Below are 27,415 nucleotides of genomic sequence, written 5' to 3'. Positions count from 1 at the left end.
AATCTATCTCCTGTCAGTGGTTATGGTAATAGCAGAATCCGGGCCTCAGAGGTTTTCAAAAAACATTTCATTTCAAATCTTATTGAATTTATCTTTAATTATCAAGTCAATCTTCTGGTTGGATAAAGTATTCTATACCTATTCCTTCCATTTTTCAGACAATTCTATAACCAAAGTGCCATGTGGGTGAGAGTCACACAGGGCAGAGTCAGAAACCCTTGATGTCCATCCCTGACAGCCACCTGCTAGTCAAAGAGCAGCACCTCTCCCCACAAGGGTGATGCTGCATGCGTCCTATCTGTTTCAGGAGGTGTGAGACTCAGGGGCAGGGATGTATGTGTAAGTCATACCATAAGCCATCAAACACAAGAAAGGAAACAAACGTACAAAGGAAAAATATCTTTTGTGTATATGGAAATATTAGCAATATTAGCATACCGTATTTCATTTTTACTACCTTTGGGCACTTGAACATTTTCTTTCTAAATATGATATACTGGGCAGCCTGAGTGGCTCAGCGGTTGAGCGCTGCCTTCTGCCCAGGGCCTGATCCTGGAGACCCGGGATTGAGTCCCGCGTCGGGCTCCCTGCATGGAGCCTGCTTCTCCCTCTGCCTGTGTCTCTGCCTCTCTCTCTCTTTCTCATGAATAAATAAATTAAATATTTAAATAAATAAGTAAGTAAGTAAGATATATTGCTGGTACCTTAGCAAGGAATCCAGGTTCTGGGTGGCTCAAATGTAACAGATCTTCACCTCCCAAACCAGAAGTACAACAGACAGTTCAGGAGGAACATGCATCACCACTGGGTGAGTGGCCACAGAAGAGGCTGGGTCTCCTCTTTAGGAAAGAAGGGGTGGCATGAAAGATCACCGCATCTTTATTTGTATGGTAAGGGCTTATTTATCTATTGAGACAAATCATCACTTTTCTCAGAGTACCTTAAAAGTCAATCTGTGATCTCTCCCCACTCTCAAGCTGAAATAACTACATTTTTAATGCTTCAGATCTTTAAAAAAAAGAAAGAAAGAAAACAACAACTCCAAAAGGCATTTTGCCAGGGGAAAAAAATCTTGATCATGTGCTCTGGGCAGGGAAGGCAGGGCTCCTAACGCTTGGCGGGAACCAGAGAAACAAAGATACAAGTGACTTTGTCTAGGAAATAAACACAATCCTGGGGTGGGAGTAAGGACAAGGGGGAACCGTGTGGGACCAAGAAAAAGCAATCAAATGTGAACGGAGGCTCACCCTTCTGGAAACACGGCAGCCAGCACGGAGCGGCGGGCGCGACCGCAGGCCCCAGCAGCGCCCGCCGCGCACGCGGAGCAAAGGGCGCAGAGTCTCGGGGCACGCGCTACCGCAGGGGCTCCGTGTTTCAACAGAAAAACCACTTCCGCCCTCTGCAGAGGCTGAATCTTGTTCGTATCCCAAGAGGCCTCATCCACCAGGGCGGCCTCGGGCCCGGGGTCCCCAGGGCGGCCCTCGCGGGGCGGGCGTCAGGACGGACACGGGCCGCCGCCGGCAGAGCACAGGACTGGGCGGGGCCTGCGCGGGCCGCAGCGGGACGGGGCGGCGGAGCACTCGGCGGCCGCGGGCACGAGGGCCCCAGAGCGCGGCGCCCCGGGGTGGAGGCGCCTCCGCAGCAAGCCGGCGGGACCCAGACGCGGCCGCTCGCGCCCCCCACGGCACCCACGGGGGACCCCGACTCGTCGCTCCCCAAGGCGGCGTCTGCGCTGCGGGCTGCGTCCTCGTCGCTGGAACGAAGCCGCCGCAGGAGCCGCCGAGCCCCCCGCGGCTGCCCTCGCTCTCGACCCCTGCCGGCGCCAGAGCCGCGCTCCCAGCAGGCAGGGGCTCCGCGACGCCGGCACACGGGCCCCAGGCACCCGCGGTGAGCGGAGCCTGCGCCGACCCAGGGACACCGCGGCCCGCAGGACGAGGGGCGGAGGGAACGTCCAGGGGCCCGCGTGGGGTCGGGCTGCCGGGCACGGGGGGGGCACCTGCGGCGACCAGCGCGCACCGGGTCTGGGCGAGCGGCCGCGTGTCCTCCGGAGAACTCCGGGCTCCCGGGAGGGTCCCGAGGGCGGGGCGGGAGGACGGGCCGGGCACGCCCCGGGCGCTGGGAGAGGCCGGGCAGCTCGGGGACACCGCGGGGGCCGGGGCGGCCGACGGGGCCTCTCAGGGATCCGTGTCCGGCCTCGGCCCCAGGTCTGCGGCGACCGGTCAGGCCCTGGGCAGGCGCACGCGGGGGCGGGGGCGGGGCCCTTCCGGCGGCTCAGGCTGGCCCCGGCCCCCCGCAGGCGGCCCGGCGTGGTCGGCGCTGGGCACGCGGCCTCCAGCCCCGGGGGAGGCTCCGGCGGCGGCGCAGCCAAGGGGACAAGCGCCGCCCTCGGCCGGGTGGGGCGCAGGGAGCCGCGGGGCGGGGCGGGCTGCACGGCGGGGCCTCACCCCTGCATCCCCGAGGCCGAGGCCAGGGCTTCCCCCGACGGGCCCGGCTCCGGCCCCACTCCCGGGGCTGCAGGCGCAGGCGCGGGCGTCGCAGGGCGCTCGGGGTCCTGAGGGCGCTGATCCCGGCGACGCGCCCGCCCTCGCCCTCGGCCTCGGCCCAGGCCCGTGTTTGGCGGCGAGGACACGAGCCGCCCGACAGGGACGCGGAACACGACGCAGCAGCCACGGCCCGACCCACGGGGAGCCGCGGCCGCCGAGGAGCGTCGAGGTACGGGCGGCTTCGTCCCACCTGCAGGCGGCGGCGGCCGACACCGCCACAGCCGGGCACGCGGGGCCACGCGGGGGGCAGGACGTGCCGGAGCCGCGCCGCCGTCCTCGTCCTCGTGGGGCCCCGAGGGCCGCTGCGCCGGGGAGGGCTCCCGCGGCGGCCACGGGCGGGCCCAGGGGGGCGTCTGGGAGGCCGGCCGGAGGCAGACGGGGCCGCGGGACGGGCGCGCCACGGGCTCGGGGCCCAGGTGCCTCCACCCGCACAGCTCGAGGCGGAGGCCGCGTGCTCCCCCTGCCCGCCCCGCGGCGAGGCCCCGAGCTGCTCCGCCGCCCGGCCGGAAGCCAGGGCTCCACGGGGCCTCCGCGCCTCCCCTGCTGCTGCCCCGGAGCCGGAGCCGGAGCCGAGCCGAGGAGACCTCGCGGGAACTGCCGTCGGGACAGCCTCAAGGGGAAACCGGCCTCACCCGGCCCAGGGCGGCAGGAAGCGCCAAGACTTCCGGGCGGGCCGCAGTCACCGGTGGCCAAAGAGAAGCCGCCGCCACGCTCAGCCAATGAGAAGCCACCACCATCACCTGCAGCCAATGAGAAGCCTCCGCCACGCTCAGCCAATGAGAAGCCGCCGCCACACGCAGCCAGTGAGAAGCCACCACCATCACCTGCAGCCAGTGAGAAGCCGCCACCGCCCTCCAATGGGCTGTCCTTCCATACAGCCCCGCCCACCCCCCTCCATATAAAAGCGTTTCCCGCCCGCCGCTTACAGGCTGCAGCGCCTCTGCTGCTCCTGGGGAAACCCGTTTTGCTGGTAAAATAACCGTTTTATCTTGCAAGGTCTACACTTTCCGGCCTGCGAATCCTCCAGCCCTGCCTGGGAAGCGGAGAACCCAGCTCGAAGACTTTATCTTTCCTCTCACGGATCTACGTGGCGCCCTCGCCCGAGGAGGCCGTTAACCCCGTGACCCGCCCTAAGTCACTAAAATCCATTTTCGTGGGCTCCGGGGCCCCGGAAGCGACCAGTAAAGAATTCTGTTCTTCAAAAACCATTTCTTGTTTGCTCAGAAGCCAGTTTTCATCAGATGTTGATTTGGGCTTTGCAGACTGTAACCCACGCCCTGGGTTTCCTGACAAAACACCATGTTCTAGAGGACGCGAGTCCCAAGGAGTGGACCCCCCCCCCGGCCGGACCCCCAGGCGGCCTCGCGCTATCGAACTGTGCCGCGTGTCAGGTTGTACTTGAGAAAAGTGCAAGACATTTTTGAATATTTTCTGCGGAGTTTCATGAATATGCTTTTGCGACGACTTAATGTGAATCTTTTGTAACCTGCCAGTAATCTTAATGTGTGGTCATACTATATTATCAGGCTTGTAAAATGTATGGACTATAAAAAAAAAATTCTGAAAAGATGCAAAACTAATGCTATATTCATGCATTAATTACTGAAAAGTTGCACTGGCTCATCATTCCATTGTTGAATGGAAGCATCGTTCAAATTTATGAAATGACTATTCACGACTCAGAGTATTTTCTGGCAAGAAAAACAATTATTCATTCAACAAATATTAGTGTTAGAGGTGTTAGGGTGCATCACTGAAATTCTGCCCTGTTGAGACTTCTGTCCTAGAGCAGAGATGGGAATGCAGAAGGAACAGCTGGCTTATTAATGTAACAACTGAGGAAGTAGACGACTTTTATCTTGCATACAGATAAAGTATAAGGTGCACTTGGAAGATGCTGAAAAGAATTTCAACAATAAATACAATTTTACCAACACAAATTCAAATTGTTATGTAAGCTTTTTTATATGGAAAATCAGCATCATGTTTTAATAGGCTTATTTATATTTATATATGTAAACATGCAAATTCTTAATATTTAATAGGTTTATTTATTGTATACTTTTATTGATGAAAACATCTACACATACACAGAATAGAGCAGTGGACTTCATACATGTCACCCAGCTTTGGCAATCATTAGCATTTTGCCATACTTGTTTCACTGATCTTCAGTTTTCTTTTTGCTGGAGTAATTTCAAAGAAAACCCTAAACACATCATTTCACCTGGAAAACCATCAGTCGCATCTCAAATAAAAAAGGCATTTTCCGGGGCTCCTGGGTGATTGTCTGACTCTTGGTTTCAGCTCAGGTCATGGTCTCAGGGTCTTGGGATTGAGGTCAGATTCTGCCCTCAGCAGGGAGTCTGCTTGTCCTTCTCCATGCCCTTCCCCATGCTCTCTCTTGCTCGCTCGCTCGCTCTGGCTGTCACTCAAATAAAATCTTTTAAAAGAAAAAACATTTTCTTACTTGTGGCATTTTCACACCTATGAAAATTCATCATGATTTCTTTTTTTTTTTTAAGATTTATTTATTTATTTATGATAGACGGGGGGGGGGGGGGGGGAGAGGCAGAGACACAGGAGGAGGGAGAAACAGGCTCCATGCCAGGAGCCCGACACGGGACTCAATCCCAGGACTCCAGGATCGCGCCCTGGACCAAAGGCAGGTGCTAAACCGCTGAGCCACCCAGGGATCCCCTCACCATGATTTCTTAACGTCAGTTTGTGCTTATTTCAAATTTAAACTTGCCATTTCTGAAAAAGAAAATGTTCTTCCACAGTTGGTTTTTTTTTTTTGTTTTTTTGTTTTTGTTTTTTGTTTTTAGTTTATTTATTCATGAGAGACACACAGAGAGAGGCAGAGACCCAGGCAGAGGGAGAGGCAGGCTTCCTGTGGGGAACCTGATGTGGGACTCGATCCCAGGACCCCGGGATATGTGCTGAGCCAAAGGCAGATGCTCAACTACTAAGCCACCCAGGGGTCCCTTGATGGTTGGTTTTATTCCCATCAGGACTCAAACGTGGTGCACACGCTGTATTTTGTTTCTGTGCCTCCTAGACCTCTCTCCCCGCCCACCCTCTCCGAGTGGAGACAGGATCTGTGCTGTCACTGCCACAAGTGACTGAGCGGTGTACCCATCCCCCAGAATTCCCCAGTTGGGACCTGGTGTCTGTGGACTGCTGTTTCACTAGACCTTCTACCTGCAGAGTAGAAGTTAGCTCTAAATGTTTGACTAGATGCAGGATCCTTTTTGTTCAAGAATATTTTAAAAACCAAATATATATATATTTTAAATGAATGACACTTGTGATGGTTGATTTTGTGCCAACTTGGCTAGGCCTATTTAGTCAAACATTGTTCTAGATTTCTCTGTGAAGGTATGTTCTAGATGTGATTAACATTTAAATCATTAGACTTTGAGTAAAGCAGAGGAGGCTCTCCAGTGTGATGAGCCTCATGCAGTTGGTTGAAGGTCTTAGTAGAGATGAGACTGACCTCTCTGAGAAAGGGGATTCTGATGGCAGACGACCTTGACCTTCGGACTCAAGCTGCAGCATGACGTCTCCTGGGTCTCCAGCCTGCGGGAGAGAGGCACGATCCACATATACAGATAGTGATGAAGGATAAAGATAGAGACGCTGTAGATCGAGAGAGATGACATGGGTAGCGCACATAAATCCTATTGGTTCTGCTTCTTGGGAGAACCCTGACAAGACAGTACTTCTTAAGGGAGAATATTTCAGGAAACACAGCTCCCCAAAATATAAAAAGGGCAACATGAAATGTCAAATTAACAAAAAGTAATGCTGAAAATATTGAAGTTATGCTTGCCTCCAGTTTTCTCTCTTCTGTGTTCAAACTGAACTTTGATGAATTTCAGAGGTGAGCTGTTGCTCTTGGATGGAAAAGAGTAGATTGTGGCCGGCTACAGCCACGTTTTCCTAGTTAGTTTACACGTCATTTAATATTAATTATGTTCTGGCACATTAAAAACAAACACATTTATTCCTGATAGGGCCCCCACTCAACCTACACTTTTATGTATTTTTTAATGTGTAGCCCATTTCTTTTTTGTAAAATTGGCACTTATACCTATTTTGGGATGCTGCATAAAGTCTGGCCCAAAATAGCAATAAATGTCAATGGTCATTATCACCAGCATCACCACCGTTTGCTTTGCTCCACATGGAGCTCCTCGCATGGCAGAGAATGCGTTTGCTTCCAGGGTGAGTTTATGAAATGACATTTTAAAAATGGGACTCATTTCCCAGGCCTCACTTAACAGTACTCCCAGCTGATATGGCCTGTCTCCCCCAAAAGCCGACCCTTTGCTTCCCCCAGAGGTCCCAGCTCCTCCCGCATTATTCATGGCCCTCTGGGCTGTGTGCAGTGGAGCAGAACAGCTCAAATGAGGTTCGTGCATTAGGGAGAAAGCTGCAGGGCAGTGAAGAAGCCTGCCCATCCCTGCCCCTTCCCAACCCACAAGGGGCCTTCTTTTAACACACCCGAAGTCACCATCCAGTGCCTGTCACAACACATGGTCACGCCAGCACCTGCCTGGCAGCTGCATGACCTTGGGGAAACCTCTTAACCTCTTCAAGTTCCATTTATTAGTCTGTAAAAGAGGACACTGTGATTTCGGGGCTCTGTGAGCATCGGCATGCGTGAGTGTGAATGAAAGCTCAATAAAGGCAATAAATAGACAAACAGACGGATGGATGGACAGATGGCTGGCTGGCTGGAGTGTGTCTCTTACAGATCCCAACACAGTTCCATATACCTGGTCCTCGCCACATCCTTGTGATGTGAGCAGGGAAAGTAAAGTCCCCTTGACAATGAGGCAACCGATGCAAGACCCTGGCAGGATGGAAGTGGGTGTCGGTTTTCATAGTAAAGTGCAGTTTATCCTGGTTACCTCTCACCACAGTGCGAAGTTGAGGACAGGTGTCTTGTGTCAGGTCACTATTTCCTGCGCGAATAATGTATGGACAATTTCTAAAGAAAAAAATTTGTATCTCACTATGTCAACCTAAATTATCTTTATCATATACCTTAAATATAGGTTAGTGTAAACTCCAAGCAAATGCATAAACTGACTATCAATAGAGCCCTATGCCGGTGCCTCCGGCTGCTACCAGCACCCCGGGCAGGGCTCCAGGGGGGACTCGCCCCGCCGCGGCCCCCCACCCCTTGCTCAGTCCAGGCCAGGCCCCAGGCTCAAGTTGCTACTTTCCGTATTTCCTGTGGAAGCGGAGCGGCCAGGGAGACCAGCTGGGGCCGGGACGCAGCAGCCATCCCAGGGGGCTTCTCCCCACGCGGGGCCATCGCAAGGCCGAGGTGCTGAGCTTCGGCTCCCCAGGGGCGGTGAGCAGACGGACCGGGGCAGCCCAGCACCCAGGCGCCCGGCGCATCGGGGCCGAGCCTTGGCTCCCTCCCGCCGTCTGCTCACCGCCCTCCCCGCTGCTGGGACGGCGGCCCGGTGTGTGCCCGGGGCAGGGGCGCCTGCAGGCAGCAGCGGGGACAGGGCCGGGAGGCTGCGGGGCAGTGGGCCTGGCCCAGGCGCCACCGCCCCCCGCCCCCGCCCCGGCCCCCCGCAGGCTCCCCGGGACGCACCGGCCTCATTCCCCCTCGGTCTCCCGCTTCCGCAGCGCCTGCCACGTGCCGGGCCCCGTGCTGGCCTCAGGGGGGAAGGCTGGGAACCGCTCAGAACCCGGGCTGGCCGGGCTGCGGCGGCCGGAGGCTGGAGGCTGGAGGCTGGAGGCCGGAGGCCGGAGGCTGGAGCCTACCCTCGAGGGCCCCGACGCCGCTGCAGGGGCAGCAGGCCGCGCTGCACGCCCACGAGTCACCCCCACCTGGTCCGGGCCCTGGGCGCCGCCGCACATGGGCACAACACGTTTTGTAAAAAACCAGACATGCAGGTCAGTCGAGGTCTTCCTGTTGCAACGATGACCTTGCCTGAGCCTCCAGGTCCACCACGGGGTCAGCTCCGGGGTGCAGAGGTCGCGGGTAGGGCCAAGGGGTCGGCCTGGGGCTGCTCCCCCCAACCCCCCCCCCACAGCGGGGGCAGCCCCGGTGAGCAGATACCCCTAAAGCCACCCCACCCCGAGCACAGGCCAGCTGCCAGGCCTCCAAGGGGTGCCGGGATGGGGGCTGGCAAGCTCGTGGCCCTGTGAGCAGCGCGGGGTGGGGCTGTGCCACAGGAGTGCCAGGTGCCCCCACAGGTGCCCCTGACATCCCCTGTGGCCCCCTATCATTCAGGGGTCCCCGACATCCCCTGCCGCCCCCCATCACTCAGGTGCCCCCGACATCCCCTGCAGCCTCACCCCCCCATCATTCAGGTGCCCCCGACATGCCCTGCAGCCTCACCCCCTCATCATTCAGGTGCCCCCGACATCCCCTGCAGCCTCACCCCCTCCATCATTCAGGAGCCCCTGACATCCCCAGAGGCCCGCTCCGCAGTGGGGGTTCCATCCCAGCACGGGGATGTCGGGGTCACAGCAGGGCCCAGCAGTGTGACTGCATTGCAGGTCTGGGCCTGAAGGACGTGGGTCAAATGAGGCCGCCGACGTGCAGCTGTGTCCTCGGAGGCTCGCTCCCTCCCGCGGCGGCTGCCTGAGGGGACGAGGAGGCACAAGCGGCCGAAGCATCGGGGCCCAACGAGCGCCGCGGCTGCCCGAGCCAACCCGCGACGTGGTGGCCTCCGCGTCACCCGACAGCATGACGCACGTTCAAGCTGGAAATGTGTAGGGTGTTTAACTGGCTAGCTTAATGCACGTGCTTCTAGAATACTTGGTACCTCTAAATATCGTTTAATACACAAAAATCTTGTCGGACTTAGACGTTTAGATTTAGATGTGATCTAAACACAAGTAACTTTCTTGTATGTTGAATTCAGGGTTCTTGTATGATACAATTTTGTTGCTGAATATACTAAAATAAGTGAGGCTCAGCTTCAGGGTCAGTAGGAAATCATCAGCTCCCAGTAGGGGGGTTGGTTATATGTTTATACCAGTATTTCCTTCTTCCCACCCTTTGTGCTCTGCTATGTTTTATTCTGATACATAAATTAGGAAATTGTTTTATTTTTGATCTGTTGAGTGGGGGGTTGTTGGAACATTTAAAAAGACTTGAATGATAGGCTGCTACGTAATGTTAGAACAGACCCAATGTAAAGAGTTCAACTTTGAATCTGGTTTTGTTTCTCACTTAAGTATTATATAGAAACAGACATTTGGAGAAATTAGCTGACCAGGTTTGGGATTCCGCCCCCCCCCCCCCCCATTCTCTCCACTGGGGTATAGAAATCAGTATATTGTTTTAGAATTCCCCTTTGCCACATGTATATAGTAATAAGGTTTCTTTTGTTTGTGGACATCTGAGTATTACAGAGAAATTTACATTTCAGTTCTCTCTCCTGAAAGATTCTTTAGAAGAGGACAGGTAAATATAGTTATATGGCCATTTAAAGGTCTCTATGACATCTTATTTATATCATATTCTTCGTATATTCTTTTTTTTTTCTTGAGACAAATTTCTAACTATGATCAAATTCTCACAAATAATGAAAATGTAAGACCTGAAGAGGATCAAATTTTACTCTTCTCTCTAATAATAATAGGGAGCTCTTGTTTTGATGTTAATATTTAACTGAAAGCGATGGCCGTATTACCATGTATAACTTTCAAGGAAACTTCCAAAAACAAATTTTCTTTTTTTTAAGATTTTATTTATTCATTAGAGACCAGGAGAGAGGCAGAGACACAGGCAGAGGGAGAAGCAGGCTCCTCACAGGGAGCCTGATGTGGGACTCGATCCCAGGACCTGGTCACACCCTGAGCTGAAGGCAGACCCTCAACCTCCTGAGCCACCCAGGTATTCCTGAAACAAATTTTCTTTTAAAAATTACCTATATTAGGATTTAAGACATGAGATCCATATACTAATGCATTATGCATGCTATTTGTGAGATTGCCAAATACAATAATGAAACTCTAATTTATCTAAAATCATTTTTAAATAAAAATCTCTATTGGCAGAGCCCTTTTACATAAACCAGGGATTATAGAACAAGTACTTCCAGAACATAGTGTGCTGCAGAACGTTGATTTTGGTGGGACATTTCGGGATGCGTTACTAGTAAATGAAAGTAAGAATTTCAACAGTGACCCAAAAGATGTATCTAGATCCAGGGATGTGTTATAAGGAAGAAGAGTAATAGTTTAGATTATGGAATCAGGCTGAGTTGGAGCCACACATCTGCTGTATGACTTTGGAAATCACTGAGATTAAGTTTCCTTTCTTGTAAATGAGTTTATAATATCTAATTTCTCATCCATACAGAACTGTGAAGATAACATGAGAGAGCTTTGCTATGTAAATGTTAGATGTATTATGGCACCTATTCTTTGGGTAGACTTGTAAATAGGAGAATGGTCATTATTGAACTCAAAATAATTATTATTTAAGATGTAGTGATTGCAAACTCTAACTCAGTTTGAGATTTCTGTATCTGCCGTGCAATTTATGGAGGCTATGATGTGGGAAATAAAAATCCAAAATAGACAGCAGTAGAATAATTCCAACCTAGATATTTAGCTCTATTTGAGCTGAATTGTTTAGGCATCTAACTGGTATTTATTATTAATATAAAAAGTTTGTATTGAGACCTACAAATTATGTCAAAATGGACAGATTTTCACCACAGTATTGTTTATAACATCAAGAAGTTAAATGTAATCTAAATGTCCAAGAATAAGGCATTGTTTAATTATGTAATAGAATATGTTGAAACTATTAAAGCAATGATTTGGGACACCTGTGTGGCTTAGTAGTTAAGCATCTGCCTTTGGCTCAGGTCGTGGCCCTGGGGTCCTGGGATCGAGTCCTGCGTCGGCCTCCCTGCATGGAACCTGCTTCTCCCTCTGCCTGTGTCTCTGCCTCTCATTCTCTCTGTGTCTCTCATGAATAAATAAAATATTTTTTAAAAAAGTTTAAGTGTGAAAATATTTGCCACAAATCACACATTTGCAAAAGCAAGATTATGAATACCTGCAATCATAATGTGCTCAAGCAAAAGTTATTCAAAATAACCATGTAAAAAGTTCAACTGCAACATTCCCATAGCTGATCTACTATACTAACCCACACAAAACAAAGTGGGATGGATTCCTCCCCACCTCTAGACAATAGCTATACCACCTCAAGGAAACTAGTATTCTCATGTCCCAAAGACCTACCTGAAGTCCCAACTCAACTCCATCTTATATGAGTGGTCTTGATGGGTTACTTCGGCTCTTAGGTTTGTCAATATGACCCTTAATATAACACACTTCTTGAATTTCTGTACATGCAGCTCCCTTTCCTTGGAATATCTTTCCCCATTCTGGTCCCCATCCTCTACATCTTGCCAACTCCTCATTCTTCAAGATAACTCAAAAGTCCTCTCCTTTTAAATGGGGCACCCTTTCTCTGTATTCTCCAGATTCCTAAACACAGCTCCATCATGGCCCTTTGCATATTATACTTTCATCACTTGTCTTCCCCTTAGTCTGTAAGAACCTAAAGGGCCAGGACTGCATCTTTCACCTCTACAGATCGGCACTTTCTACTCTCAATACACATCCATTCAATCAACAAGTGAAATGTTGCCAAATTGTGCAACTGTGCCAAGTTCTAAACCACTACGAACTCATGCTACCTTCTTTAAGTCACAGTTTCCAGGATTGTTGTGGTATGTTACTAAGTGCTTCCATCTATAAAGCATAATTCAGCTTAACTCTTTTATTTTGGGGGATCTTTCTTACAAAGAAGAGATCAGCAAGATAAAGCTCAGACGAGACAAAATGGCAGAGATGGGTCTTGAATTGTTTCAATTCCAAATCCAAGGTCTTTCCATACTCTGCTCCCTTAACACACTGCTGACAAGAACAGTTTCAAATCTTTTCACTGTTTTTAATTCATCCACCCCTACCGTCCCTTTGAGCAGATGATCTAGCCTCCTAATTACCAAAAGGATCATGAACTATTCCACTTCACCTCTACATAGTCATAAATATCCTTTTATCGCTTCATATTTTAGAAACTATATATATTTTACCATTAAAAAACGAGAAAATGAAAACGAGGGGAAAAAAACACTATCATCTGAAATACTACCAGAACATAACCACTGTTAATATTTGGTGTATATACTCCTGCTGTTCTATCTATGTGGCTGAATATAGACACATTAAATTTTTTTTACCCTGAGATCATAGTATGTAAACTTTAAAATATTTTTTTTTCTTGGGCAGCCCGGATGGCTCAGCGGTTTAGCGCTGCCTTCAGCCCGGGGCGTGATCCTGGAGACCTGGGATCGAGTCCCACGTCGGGCTCCCTGCATGGGGCCTGCTTCTCCCTCTGCCTGTGTCTCTGCCTCTCGTTCTCTCTGTGTCTCTCATGAATGAATAAATACATAAAATCTACAAAAAAAATAAAATATTTTTTCTTAATGAAGAGCTTTCTGTCATTTAATATAAAATCATATCATTGCTTCATTTTTTAAAATATTTTTTATTTAATATTTAACCACTGAGCCACCTAGGCTGCCCTGACTTAAACTTTTAAAGTCTGATGTCTTGGTTATTATAAATTTCAATTTACACTTAATATGTTCTTTTAACAAGTTTTCACTTAAAAAGCCTAATCCTTAATGTCTAATTTATTATTTTTTTAAGTAGGCTCCACGCCCAACATGGGTCTTGAACTCATGACCCTGAGATCAAGACCTGAGCTGAGATCAAGAGTCACAGATACTTAATTGACTGAGCCACCCAGGCACCCCTCGTACTTTTTTGCCTCAACATGCTTATTACATCTTTATGTTTTAGTTTAAGTTGAAATAATTTCAAATTTACAGAAAAGTTTAAAAATAGTAGATATGCTACCTGCATTGAGATTCCTCAGTTGCTAACAGTTTAGCACATTTACCTTATTATTCTTTGTGTATATATAACTTATTTCTGAATCCTTTAAGAGTAGGTTACTGGCATGATGACCAGTTTGTCCTAAGATCCCTAAAAACGCAGACCCTCTCCTAAATAGCTATAGCAAACCCATCAAAATTAAGACCTTAATATTGTTAAAGTACTGACATCTAGTCCACAGATTCCATGCAAATTCCCCAGTTCCCTAATAAACTCCTTTAATATTTAAAGAAATAAGCAAGAAACTTCTCTTTCCTTTTCCTCTTTGGTCCAGAATCTGATCTGAGATCACACATTTAGTTAGCCTGTGTTCTTTTATCCTCCTTCTTTCTTTTTGTAATTTTAAAAAGTTTTTGAATTATGGTTTATTTTTGTTTATTCTTTAAGATTTTTTTTGTTCATGAGAGGCAGAAAGGCAAGCTCCCTGCAGGGAACCCAATGGGGGACTGGATCCCAGGACCCCGGGATCCCAGGATCAAGCCCTGAGCCAAAGGCAGCTCAACCACTGAGCCACCCAGGCGTCCCTAATTAGATCTTATTTAAATTCAGTTTGCCAGCATATCGTGTAACACCCAGTGCTCATCTCATCACATGTCCTCCTCAGTGCCCTTCACCCAGTCACCCCATCCCCCACCCACCTTACCCCCTCTCCATACTCAGCACTTCCCCAGTCTGTCCTTCTCCTTCATGACAGAACAGAGGGTTGGATCATCAGAGCCACAAAATCAAAGATATTACCCAGAACTAAGCTTTAGTAATGATAATAGGTGAAACATGAGGAAATCAGGATTGCTGATGATGCTTCCCAGGCCCCTCTTGTGACAGTAATATCCAGCTCACATTTAACCCCAGGTCTGAGTTGTGCACGTGATCCATTGCTCAACACAAAAGGATGAGCTGTTTCAATTGCAGAAGCTCTATACTTGTGTAATTACACACCTTATGTGATATTTTTCAAACAACTATGCTGCATAAATTCATAAATTTCAGATTTCTTTACCATAACCAATTCCAGACAGGCCAGGAACATCCTGTTATCAGCATTCCATAGAAAAGTGAATTCGTGGATTTGCTGGGAGATGTCATTGGGAGGATCACAAGGGGATTTGAGCAAGTCCCCCCCACACACACCGCGTTCCCTAGTAGAGAGGGGAAAATGGGCTGCAGGCCAGCTGCTGACCCTTTTCTTGTCAGTGACCTTGATGTTTTGGTAGAATATAGACCATTACTCTACAAAATGTTGTTCACACCACAGAAGTGATGCTGTTCGTTTGCTCCATATGTCTTCTCAGGTGGTAAACAACGCCGATTCGTCCTGTTACTAGAAATATTTGTGTCACTTAGTTAAAATGGTGTCTGCCAGGTTTCCCCAGGTTTCTCCACCGGAGCGAATTAATGAATGTCTTAAGGAAGAGCCTTAGAGATGATGGGTCACCTTGTTTATCACACATGCAGCACCCAGTGGTGATTGTGTGAACCCTATCAGTCCTGTCTTATTTACCAATGGTGATTTTCTGATTCTTTCTGCATCTACTAGCTGTTGGTTTGTTTTGTTGGTTTGTTCATCTGTCTATTTCACTCATTGAAGACTATATGCCAGGAGCTATGTTGGATCCTGGAAAACCTATAAATAATGCTGCAATAAACATTCTTATGCAAAATTTTTAAGAAAACTTTCCCACTGTGAGACCAATGTTTAGAAGATGCACATGCTGATTCTTAGATAAGCAGCAGGGGCACAAAATAGGAACTCAATAAACATTGTTGATGGAGTCAGTGATTTAGGTTATGTCCAAAGTAGGAGTTATTACACGAGGAGATAAGAACTACAAGTGTTTCCCTAACTTAATCAGTATGTTTTATCATAACCAAGAAATGACTATCTAAGGGTATTTACACTGGTTTAGAAACAACTGAGCCTATGACTATGTTCTATTACACAGCAAGGGGGGGACTAAAGTTGCAGATGGGATGAAGCTTGCTGATTAGCAGACCTTCAAAAATAGAGACTATCTAGGATTATCCATGTGGCTGTAGTGGAATCACGAAGGTCCCCACACAGGGAAGCAGGAGAGTCAGAACCAGAGTGGTGACATCAAGAGAAAGACTGGACCTACCATCGCTGGCTATGAAGATATACTATGGGGCCACAAACCAAGGAATACAGGCTGGAAAATCTGAAAAAGGTAAGAAAATGGCTTCATCCATAGAGCTTCCTTGATATGAGCTCAGTGAGGCCTAGTCAGACTTCTGACCTCTAGAACTGTAATATCTGTGTTGTTACACAGCAATAGGAAACCCAGACAGTCGCTGTGGACCTGCCATGTGCCAGGCCTGGGACCAGATGCCAAGGGAACATTCCTGCAGCATGTGGTTTGTACGGTGTACCAGTCATCAGGGTCCAACTGGGGAAACAAGCCACTCTAAGAGTTTAGACACACAGAATCTAATGCAGGTCACTGGCTATAGAGGTGATAGAAGAAGCTGATAGAACAACACAGCGGCCAGCCCTTTCTTTCCCGTAAAGCATTTGTCAAATATAATTTTTGGAAGGTGACTAAATCAAGGACTTAGGAAATGGATACATTATAAGTACAAAAAGTTTAAAATAAGCACCTCTTTCTGTGAGAAGACAAGTTATTTTTCACAACATAGAAATTAAGATGAATAACTTGCTTATATTTAACAATAAAATGTAAAAAGTTCATGCAACTCAATCACAATTATACTATTACATTTACTGAAGAGTATTTAAGTCAATAATGACCTACTTATTTATTTCATGATATTTAAACCGAGGCACATTAATAACCACAAATCCATAGCTATCCATTAAACAGCCTTCCATACAGACAGGAGCCTTCCCCAGATGGAGCTGCAGGGTTGATATCAGGTAGTAAGACAGCAGGACATGAGCTTGTTGACTTCATCCTTATGCATACGCCCCAAAGCCCACACATCATTTTTTGAGAACTGTAGAAAACCTTATTTATACTTCTCTCCATAACGTCCAACTACTTGAACATTATAACATAGGGAGTCCGTAGGCTATTCACCCAGACGTGCCTGTGGCTACGCATTAGAATCAGTCTCTCTGAGTTACCAATGAACAGAACATTTAAGTTTCTGATTAGGTCTGTGATTCTCTACAGAAAAACGTTGGTTTGAATTTCCATTAACTTTGCATCCCAGCAAACCAACGTATTTGCTATTGTCTTCTGGGCAAAATGCCTGGGCTTTGTAACATTGAAAACAAACTCCTACTGAAAAGGGAAAATAAATATCAATTGTTGGTGTTCTCTTTTGGATTCTTACCTTTCTGTAGCTGCTTTTTTTTTTTTTTTTTTTTAGATTTATTTATTTAAGAGCGAGAGAAAGAGAATGACCAGGGGATTGGCAGAGAGAGAATCTCAAGCCAGACTCCCTGAGGAGGACTGAGCTGAGGAGGGGCTCCATCCCACAACCCCTAGACCATGACCTGAGCAGAAACCAAGAGTTGGAAGGATGAACCACCTCGGTGCTCCTTACTTTTCTGTAGCTTTAAATGCGTGCATTTTTTGTTTTGTTTTTTACCTTTTTTAAAATTTAAATTCAACTTGCCAACATACAGTATAACCCCCAGTGCTCATCCTGTCAAGTGTCCTCCTCAGTGCCTGACACCCAGTCACCCCATCCTCCCTGCCCGCCTCCCCTTCCTCAACCCTTTGTTGGTCTCCCAGGGTTTGTCTCCCTCTCTAATTTTTCCCACTCAGTTCCCCTCCTTTCCCTTTCATTATTTGTTATCTTACCCGTATGAGTGAAACCACATGATGATTGTCCTTCTCCGATTGACTTACTTCACTCAGCATCATCCAGTTCCATCCAGTTCCATCCACGTTGAAGCAAATGGTGGGTATTTGTTGTTTCTAATGGCTGAGGAATATTCCATTCTATACATAAACAACATCTTCTTTATCCATCATGTATTGATGAACACCGAGGCTCCTTCCACAGTTTGGCTATTGTGGACATTGCTGCTATAAACATCGGGGTGCAGGTGTCCCGGCGTTTCACTGCATCTGTATCTTTGGGGTAAATCCCCAGCAGTGCAATTGCTGGGTCGTAGGGCAGGTCTATTTTTAACTCTTTGAGGAACCTCCACACAGTTTTCCAGAGTGGCTGCACCAGTTCCCACCAACAGTGTAAGAGGGTTCCCCTTTCTCCACATCCTCTCCAACATGTGTTGTTTCCTGTCTTGTTAATTTTCTCCTTTCTCACTGGTGGGAGGTGGTATCTCATTGTGGTCTTGATTTGTATTTCCCTGATGGCTAGTGATGCGGAGCATTTCCTCATGTGTGTGTTGGCCACGTCTAAGTCTTCTTCTTCTGTGAGATTTCTGTTCATGTCTTTTGCCCATTTCATGATTGGATTGTTTGTTTCTTTGCTGTTGAGTTTAATAAGTTCTTTATAGATCTTGGAAACTAGCCCTTTATCTGATATGTCATTTGCAAATATCTTCTCCCATTCTGTAGGTTGTCTTTGAGTTTTGTTGACTGTTTCTTCTGCTGTGCAGAAGCTTTTTATCTTGATGAAGTCCCAATAATTCATTTTTGCTTTTGTTTCCCTTGCCTTCATAGATGTATTTTGCTAGAAGTTGCTGTGGCCAAGTTCAAGTTCTGTTGTAGTCCTAAGGGGGAAAAGCATCGCAAAACAGGCCTCCCTCAAAAAACTGGGAAAAAAACGAATACATAAGCTAACCTTGCACCTAATGGAATTGGAGACAGAACAGCAAATAAAGTCTAATCCAAGCAGAAGAAGAGGGATAACAAAGCTTAGAGCAGGACTCAATGAAATGGAGACCAGAAGAACTGTAGGAAAGATCAACAAAACCAGGAGCTGGTTCATTGAAAGAATTAATAAGATACCCCCTAGCCAGCCTTATTAAAAAGAAAAAAGACTCAACTTAGTAAAATTATGATCAAAAGAGGCAAGATCACAACCAATACCAAGGAAATACAAACGATCTTTAAAAACATATTATGAGCAACTCTATGCCAACAAATTAGGCAATCTAGAAGAAATGGACGCATTTCTGGAAACCCACAACTTACCAAAACTGGAACAGGAAGAAATAGAAAACCTGAAAAGGTAAATAACCAGCAAGGAAATTAAAGCAGTCATCAAAAACCTCCCAAGACACAGAAGTCCAGGGCCAGATGGCTTCCCAAGGGAAGTCTATCAAATGTTTAAAGAAGAAACAATACCTATTCTACTAAAGCTGTTTCAAAGGATAGACAGGGACAGAATGCTTCCTAACTCGTTTTATGAGGCCAGCATTACCTTGACCCCAAAACCAAAGACCAAGTCCCCGCCAAAAGGAAGTTATTTCAAAGATGAAAAATATAGAAGATAATGAAATTATCTTACTTGCAGGTACTTATCACCAAGCTCCCCAGCACCATCAAATCCTAGCATTTTGCTATACGCTGTTATTTTGAAGAGAAAGCATGGTTTCAGCGGATGCCCATGTACCTCTCCCTAGTTCTAATCTTTCTCCCTCTCCAGATAAACATAATCTTGAATCTGGTAGTATTTTCATGTACATTGTTATATTAATATCATACATATCTGTAAACAATATGTAGTGTTTATGCTTTCAAAATTTAAATGACATCATAGTGTGCAAATACCTTTGTAGTTTTTTTCTCAGCCTTTTGAGATTTACCTATGATGTTACATGTAGCCATAATTTATACATTTTAAATGCTATATAATGTTCCATTGTCTGTGTATGCCACAATTAATTCATCCTTGTGTTGATGGACTATTAGGTGACTTTCATTATTATTACAAATAATACTGCAGTGAATGTTTCTTACACATCTCCATAGGCTTCTGTATGAAAGTTTCTAGAAACCAGATCCTTGCTGCATCACCTTGGAGGTCCTTAGAAATGTACCAGCCGGGCAGCCTGGGTGACTCAGCGGTTGAGTGCCTGCCTTCAGCCCAGGGTGTGATCCTGGAGACCCAGGATGGAGTCCCACGTTGGGCTCCCCGCATGGAGCCTGCTTCTCCCTCTGCCTGTGTCTCTGCCTCTCTCTCTCTCTGTCTCTTATGAATAAATAAATAAAATCTTAAAAAAAAAAAAAAAAAAACACCAATGTGCCAGCCCCAGGTTCCACTCCAGACCTGCTGAATTAACCCTTTAGTAAGGTCTTTATGTAAGGTGTTCATAAGCGTATTGAAGTTTGAGCAGTTGGTACATTGAAGTCATCTGGGAAGTTTAAAAAAAAAAAAAGCAAAAACAACTTTATGCCTGGGCCATACTCCCAGAGATTGATTTAATTGCTCTAGGGTGTGCCCAGGTCTCCAGGGGTTTTTAAAAGCTCCTTAGGTGATTTGAATATGTAGCCAAGATTTCAAATGACTGCTTGGACCAAAACAACTGAGACTGCATTTTGTGTGTGCTTGGCTCTTGCTGGGATGCCACTGCAGAAAGGAGAGTTTTACCCATATGGCCAGGTGGTACTAAAATGAACTTCTAATTCAGTAAATTATGAAAACACTTGAGCACATGCTTCATCCTATTTTAAGTACAATTAGTTTTTAGTTGACAGAGATTGATTTACTTAACACATACTTGTAAGGCCCTTGTAAGGATCAGATAAGCCCTAAAAAGCACTTTATTATTAATATTTGTTGGAAAATTTGCTTTTCACTTAAAACCTTGGCATGTTGAGTGGGATAGTGCCATTTACCAGAAAGTCAGAAGGAGGAGGAGGAGGAATGCACCGCAGGCTGGTGAAGGCCCTGCTTTCTGCTCTGGGAGGCCCTGACTCTCCCTCATGCAGGCACTGGTGGGGCTGCGCAAAGCTACTGCTTTCCGAAGGACGAGAACTTGGGACTTTGTCATTTAGTGATGTGAGCTTTTCTGCCCAGCAGTATACCATTGTAGTCAAAACTGGGAAAACTCCTGGGGAGTCTGGGGCTAATTCTTCCTCTCTCCCATCACTCTGCATTTTTGTGACGCGGTTGTACAACAGAGCGCTTGAATAACAACTGGATTTCAAAGTATACGTACGTGACCTGAAGGAACTTTCTCAGGGACAAGAAATTCTTTTTTTCCATTGCTTAATGTTCAATCACACAAGCAGACATACATACATTTTCACTAATATTCAGAACTTTTATAAAGGGGAAATATTCCTTAAATATAAGGAATCTCCATTTCCCCAATCTCACTTTTTCCTTCCTTGAGGTAACTGGTATTATTAACATAATGCTATCCTTCCAAACCCTTTTCTATTTATTTCTAAATACGTTGTTTTACGTTTTATGGAGAAGAGTTTCTATGCCTTCTACTTGCAGTGTTTATCCACAGTGCTTCTTATTTAACCTTATACAGTAATGCCGGCCAAGATGGACAAAAATCCAGATTTTTATGTTAAGCCCCTTGACCTTGGTCTCTTGGAAATTCTATTTTTTTTCTAAAACGCATTGTCTATATCTGCAAGACAAATTCGGTGCTAGCTAGGCTGCTGGTTTGTGGTCTCTGATTTAAGAAGGTTTTGAATTCTATAATAGAATTGAAAATTTTGGCAGTGGCTAACCATTGAAGGTATTTAAGCAAAATTATGGCAAGATCTTATTTGGAAATATGCCCCCTTTTCACATTCTTGGCTTTTGTTCTTTGGCCCATGAGCCCATAAATTCCAAAGTGGCAGCCACCTGCAATACGGTGGTTAGGAGGGAGCAAATCTCCCCTGAAATCCAGCACAGGCTCCAGTTTTCCTGGTGGTGACTTTGCAAAGTCCTTGAGCCCAGAGATGAAATCCTCCTTTGCTCGCCAGCTGCCAAGCGGTAGAACGGTGGTCACAGCAGAGAACTATGAAGCTGCTCATTCCCTTGCCGGCTCGTCCTCCAAGAGGGACTGGGCAGGAGGGTGAGGAGGCTGCCAGGAGCAAACCCAGCCGGAGAGGAGGGCCGGGGAGCCAAGTTCACTGATCCTCCTGCAAAGGATGAAGGAGGGACAGAGGACAACAGACTCGCAACGTGAATCACCTCCCCAGGCTGCTGGCAATGACAGCCTCTGGCCCGAGAGAAAGGGAGCTTGGAAGCAAGAGGCCCAGGCAGGGGGCCCGGGGTTGAGCGGCCCCTCCGGCCAGGCCGTGACCCCGGGTCCTGAATCGAGTCCCCATCGGGCTCCCCACGGGGACCCTGCTGCTCCCCCTGCCTGCATCTCTGTCTCTCTCTCGTAAATAAAATCTTAAAAAAAAAAAAAAAAAAAAAAAACCAGGAAGAGTACATTGGTCTCTGATTTTGCAAGAGGTCCTGAACCGCCAGTAAGACTGTCCTGCCTTTTAGCACGTTGCCAAGTACTTGGCAGCCAAACTACTTTCGGCAACAGCATCACTGTCTCTTGTGGGTTGTCCCCGTGGCACTTCCAGAAAGCAGTGCTTGAGGCTCTGGGGTGCTTTGGAAATGACAGTTCTAGGAATGCACCTCGGCCACTCAGAAGCCTCAGTCCAGGAGGAGCGTGGTTCTGGAAAAAGCACCTTTGGTTTTCCAACGTGGTTTGGTTTTCCTAACGTGGCTGTGAGAACTTAGGGAGGACTTGGGTGTTTTGTAATCAGGCGTAGGCTGAGTTATTTCCAGAGCAGGTAGGCGTCGGGTCTCGGTGGAAAAGGCTCCCTCCACGTAGCAAGTTCTCACCCCCGGGAGGGTGGCGTCCCCACAGCATGCATCCCCTTGCAGAGTGTGGGCAAGACCTGACAGCTCTTGCTCCCATTCGTGCTACTGCCACTTTATACCCTCTCATGGAGGTTTCCATATCCTCTGCCATTAAAGAAGCTTAATATCCTGGGTGTCTGGGAATCCTCCCACTCTCCTCTCCATCCTGCGGGGACGCGGCTCGGGCAGGAGCATAGCTGGGGAGCCACGGCGGGAGTGTGCGTGGAACACTTGGACGTGGAACGCGAGACTCGCTTTTACCAACGTCCCCTGGAACCTAAGCCACAGTAAGCCGGCCAACATGTGGGTGCATGTGTGGGTAAAGTAATGGAGAAGACAGTATGGGAAAGGGAAATTGTGTTTTCCATTTCCCCATTGTGGCTGGTTTTCCCACATTTATTTTTATGGATCATGTGTCTACTGTAGTGTTACATCACCCTTGCCTTACTGAGAAGGCTGAGAGCCCCTCAGCTGGCAGTGACCTTTCACTCCTGTGATGGTAACAAAAGATAGGACGAGGATGAAGCAAAAAGGCAACATCCCACGTCATCTTCAATTTCTTTCATCAATGTTTTATTGTTTTAAGAGTACAGGTCTCTCTTCTCTTTAAGTGTATTCCTAGGTACTTTATCATTTTTGGAGCGATTTTAAATAGGATTATTTGCCTGACTTTCTAATTATTTTCTTAGTATGTATTTCCGGAAGGGGAATTGCTAGAAGAAAGGGTGTGAAACATTAAAAGGTTCTTGATACACATTTATTGCTAGAACACTTTTACTGATTTTGACTTCTAAGAGCAACATTCTCCTAAGAAAGAATGCCTGACTTACCATACTTTGAAGTTAACTACTGTCAGTTAAAAAACAAACAAACAAACAAAAACCTGCTGATTTAAAGGAGAAAAAAGATTTCAAATAGTATTTCTTTGATTAATATTGAGGATGACTATCACTACAATGCTAATTCAATAACCTTGCCAAAACACGGAAGTATAAAGATTAAATGACTATATTTAGGAAATTTAAAACCCGATAATATTATCATGGTATGATCTTATGGTATCATAATATATCATGATCATGTCTCATGATATAATATTACATGAATCTACATATATGACAAAATTACATAGAAGTACACACACACAGAGAAACAGAAGTGAGTGTGTATAAAACAGGTGAAATTTTACACTTGTGATGAGTACTGGGTATTGTATGGAAGTGTTGAATCACTATATTGTACACCTGAGACTAATATTACACTGTATTTTAACTAATGGGCATTTGAATAAAAACTTTAAAATCCAGGTAGGTTTGTTTGTTTATTTATTTATTTATTTATTTATTTATTTATTTATTTATTTATTTATATTTTTATTTAAAGATTTTATTTATTTTTGGAGACAGAGAGAAAGAGAGAGAGAGAGTATGTGACCTGCGGGGGGGGGGGGGGTTGTGCAGGGCAGAAGGAGAGGGAGTAGTAGGTTCTCCACTGAGCAGGGAACTGGATCCCAGAGCCTGAGGATCATGACCTGAGCTGAAGGCACCTGCTTAGCCAGTTGAGACACCCAGGTGCTCCTTCCTTCTAGTATTTTTATTTATTTTTATTTTTTATTTTTATTTTTTTAATAAAATAATTTTTATTGGTGTTCAATTTACCAACATACAGAATAACACCCAGTGCTCATCCCGTCAAGTGTCCCCCTCAGTGCCCGTCACCCTCTCACCCCACCCCCCGCCCTCCTCCCCTTCCACCTTCTAGTATTTTTAAAAGGGAAAAAACCTCACGTGAAATCCGAGTAAGATGAGTATCCCTGGGTGGTGCAGCGTTTTGGCGCCTGCCTTTGGCCCAGGGCGCGATCCTGGAGATCCGGGATCGAGTCCCACGTCGGGCTCCCAGTGCATGGAGCCTGCTTCTCCCTCTGCCTGTGTCTCTGCCTCTCTCTCTCTGTGTGTGTGTGACTATCATAAATAAATAAAAATTAAAAAAAAATTAAAAAAAAAAAAAGAAATCCGAGTAAGATCTGTGATTGTTAATTTCTGAATTTTGCTATTATACTATAGTTGCATGAATTGTTGCCATTTGAGGAAACTGCTTGATGGGTACATGGGGCCTCTCTGAACTGTTTAATGAATGTTGATGATCAGTATCTTCTGTTTTATTTCTATAAACATTATTCTTTTGGAGTGTCTGAACCAGCCTGGCTCTTGAACTGCTTTCTTCCAAAGTTCTCTGCTTAGATCAGAGACAAGAAAAGTCTCTATTCTGGTCGACACGCCTGCATCTGATATGGACGCTTGTCTTTGCTCATGAAGAGATCTCAGTTCTGTTGGTCGTATCAGATACCTGGCCAGGACAGGACTTCGTACTTGTTCCCGACTCATCCTTGAGCCCGGAGTGCCTGTTTTCCACCTCACTATTCTGCTGGGTAGGACACTAGATCTCTTGCCATTTTTTTTTTCTCTTGCCATTTGACCCCAGCTGAAAATAGTCTGTTCTGTCCTTTGTTTTTCCCAGAAGAGGATCTTGTAATTTTCAACAGAACCTGTGACGTTGGGGGGTTATGAAGAATATTGACAGGGTCTGATCAAAAATAAGAACAGGCATATAACCTTTAACATAGTAAGAAACTTTCTAAAGAGCATAATAATAGTAAAGACAAATTTCAACTAGAAAGAGATCAGTGTGTAAGGATATTCTTAGGCTGGGACGCCTGGGTGGCTCAGTGGTCGATCATTTGCCTTCAGCTCAGGGAGTGATCTCGGATTCCTGGGATCGAGTCCCAGGTCGGGCTCCCCGCATGGAGCCTGCTTCTCCCTCTGCCTGTGTCTCTGCCTCTCTGTGTCTCTCATGAGTAAATAAATAAAATCATAAAAAAAAAAAAGAATATTCCTGGTCTGTCAGGACTTTTCACCGTTAGGCAGAGCCAGGGCCATCAGGACTTGAAAGGTTGCTTTTGAATTAGGTCTGCTCCCCTCATAAGATACATCCAAACAGAACTCCCATTATTCTGATTTGGGTCATACGTGAAGCATGCTCACTTAGATATCACAGTTAATGCACCTTGCAGTTATATTAGCAAAGGGTAGGATTGACAAAATGTTTGTCTAAAAGAGGTGAGGCTTTGGAAATAGACATGTGTTGAGACCAGAGAAGGTAAGGGTCTCATTGGGCCCTGAATTAGTAGGAGGGAGTTTTGGGGACCATGTCCAGTTTGTGGTGTCATACTTCAGTGTTGCAAGAATACACTAGTGCACTCTCTCAAGTGTGGCCATAGGCTACCTGTGTCAGGAGGGGAGGCCCATGCATTCTGATCCAGGCCCATCCCAGATGTCCCACCTGCATTAGAACATGGTGGGGGACTGGAGACTGGCAGTCTTCATCTGTAACAAGCATCTCAGATATTCTTAAACACACTGAAATTAGACCCCAAAACATAGCTTCTCGGGCTTTTGAGAGACATAGAAACCATGCCATCTGAGTTTCAAAGGGAACTGTAGCAAGTTTGGAGAAAAGCAGGCTTGGAGAGGGACTGGTAACTATCTTTCTTTTTAGTTTTCAGGACCTGTCATAGACACTTATTCTCATTACTGCAGAAGTCCTGGGTTTAGTACATGTGAGTTAATAGAGGCAGATTTCAGCCCAAGATAAAAAGAAAAAAAATTCTTTTAAATTAGCATTTAAAAATGTAAGACCGCCTTGCTAGTAGCTTGTGGACACTGGAAATTCTTAGTCAAAGGGTAGAGCGCCATGTCGAGTAGAATCAGTGTCTATATCCCTAAAGCATTTTCCAGGATCTGTAATCCCATGTCACTTAGTTGGCTCTTCTCCCTTCAGGATACATGTCCCCCAAATCTACAGAATTTACATCTCCCCTTGTTAGGTTTTGGGAAAACAGTGTGTTAACTACTTTCTGTTTTGTGGTACATTTTTAGATGAGACTTATCCCTTTTGCTATGATGTGCTTCTTCCTAGGCTCCATAGGTCTTTCTAAAGAAGAGTGTCTAGGCACTATAGAGTAACTAGGGTTACTCTTGGACCTCTTGAGTGGCTACTGTGAACTTAGGGAATCTCTTATGCATTCCATCTATGTCCATGAAGCTTCTACCAGCAAGTTCAGAGTCAGAACCTGTGTACCCTCTCATGCACGGTGTGTATGTGTGTGATGTGGTGTGTGATGAGAACTGATTGACAAGAGCCCCCAGGATCCTCTTCTTTCTAGGTGTCCTAGAAGATGGGTGGAAGGATATGATGAGAGAGGGATGCTATACTTTCCAAGCTAATACCATTACTGTTTATCAGAATGGCAAATTATAGAAGACAGAGTCCATATGTAACCAGCGTTTTCAAAGAGGAGTTGACACTTCCAAGCAAAGAGAATGTGCATGTTCCCTGATAGAGGAATCTTTTCCCTGGCAGGTGACATGCTGTGGCTTTGTGTAGAAATGCCCAGATAGCCCTTCTCTTATCTGTTTTTACTACCAATAATTCTGATGCCACATGTGTGGATTTTCCACACCAAGCAATTCTCTAGTTCTCTGTCAACACCAACTAGATTTCCTACATTTTAATTCAATTTTGATGCTAACAACCCAGAGTTAAGAGAACTCCCAACCCATAAGATTGCTCCCAGCTTAACATGCCAATTGCAAGTTAGTGGGTCCCAGGTTACCCACATTTTTATCTGACTTGACTACAAATCAAAGGTTCCCAGGACCCCTTATTCAGGTTTAATAATTTGTTATAATGGTTCACAGGACTCAGGAAAACACTCACCATTACCAGTTTATTATAAAGGATACAAATGTACAGCTTGATGAAGAGGTACATAAGGTGAGATCCAGAAAAGTCCTCAGTGTAGAAGCTTCTGTCCCAGTGGAGTCTGGGATGGCCATGCTCCTGGCACATGAATACATTCACCAACCTGAAAGCCCTTAGAACCCTACTATCTAGGTTTTTTTATGAGGGTTCCATTATGTAGGCATGAATCATTAAATCATTGGCCATTGATGATTAACTCAATTTCCAGTCCTTCTCCCCTTCTAAAGGTCAAGAATGGGGCTGGAAATTCTAACCTTCTAATCACTTGATTGACTCCTCTGGCAACTAATTCCCACCCAAACCTATCCAGCAGTCAGCACTTTAGCACAAACTCAGGTAGGTTTGGAAGGGGCTTATTTTGAATAACAAGACAC

General features: G+C 46.3%; 2 long non-coding RNA genes across 2 annotated transcripts in view; both read left to right on the top strand.

Annotated features, from left to right (window-relative positions):
* Nucleotides 1-27,415, top strand: part of LOC140622346 (uncharacterized) — a 217,160-nt gene that overhangs the window by 4,184 nt on the left and 185,561 nt on the right. Inside the window, exons 3-4 of the long non-coding RNA XR_012022130.1 lie at nucleotides 15,574-15,697; nucleotides 18,128-22,507. This is a non-coding gene — a long non-coding RNA (uncharacterized lncRNA). The remainder of the gene's footprint in view (nucleotides 1-15,573; nucleotides 15,698-18,127; nucleotides 22,508-27,415) is intronic.
* LOC140622477 (uncharacterized) lies at nucleotides 3,008-4,152 on the top strand. Its single transcript, XR_012022240.1, has 2 exons — nucleotides 3,008-3,376; nucleotides 3,540-4,152. It is a non-coding gene; the product is annotated as an uncharacterized lncRNA (long non-coding RNA).

This window comes from Canis lupus, chromosome 31, assembly GCF_048164855.1.
Source record: "Canis lupus baileyi chromosome 31, mCanLup2.hap1, whole genome shotgun sequence".
NCBI lineage: Eukaryota > Metazoa > Chordata > Mammalia > Carnivora > Canidae > Canis > Canis lupus.
This window is presented reverse-complemented; position numbering and strand designations above follow the sequence as displayed.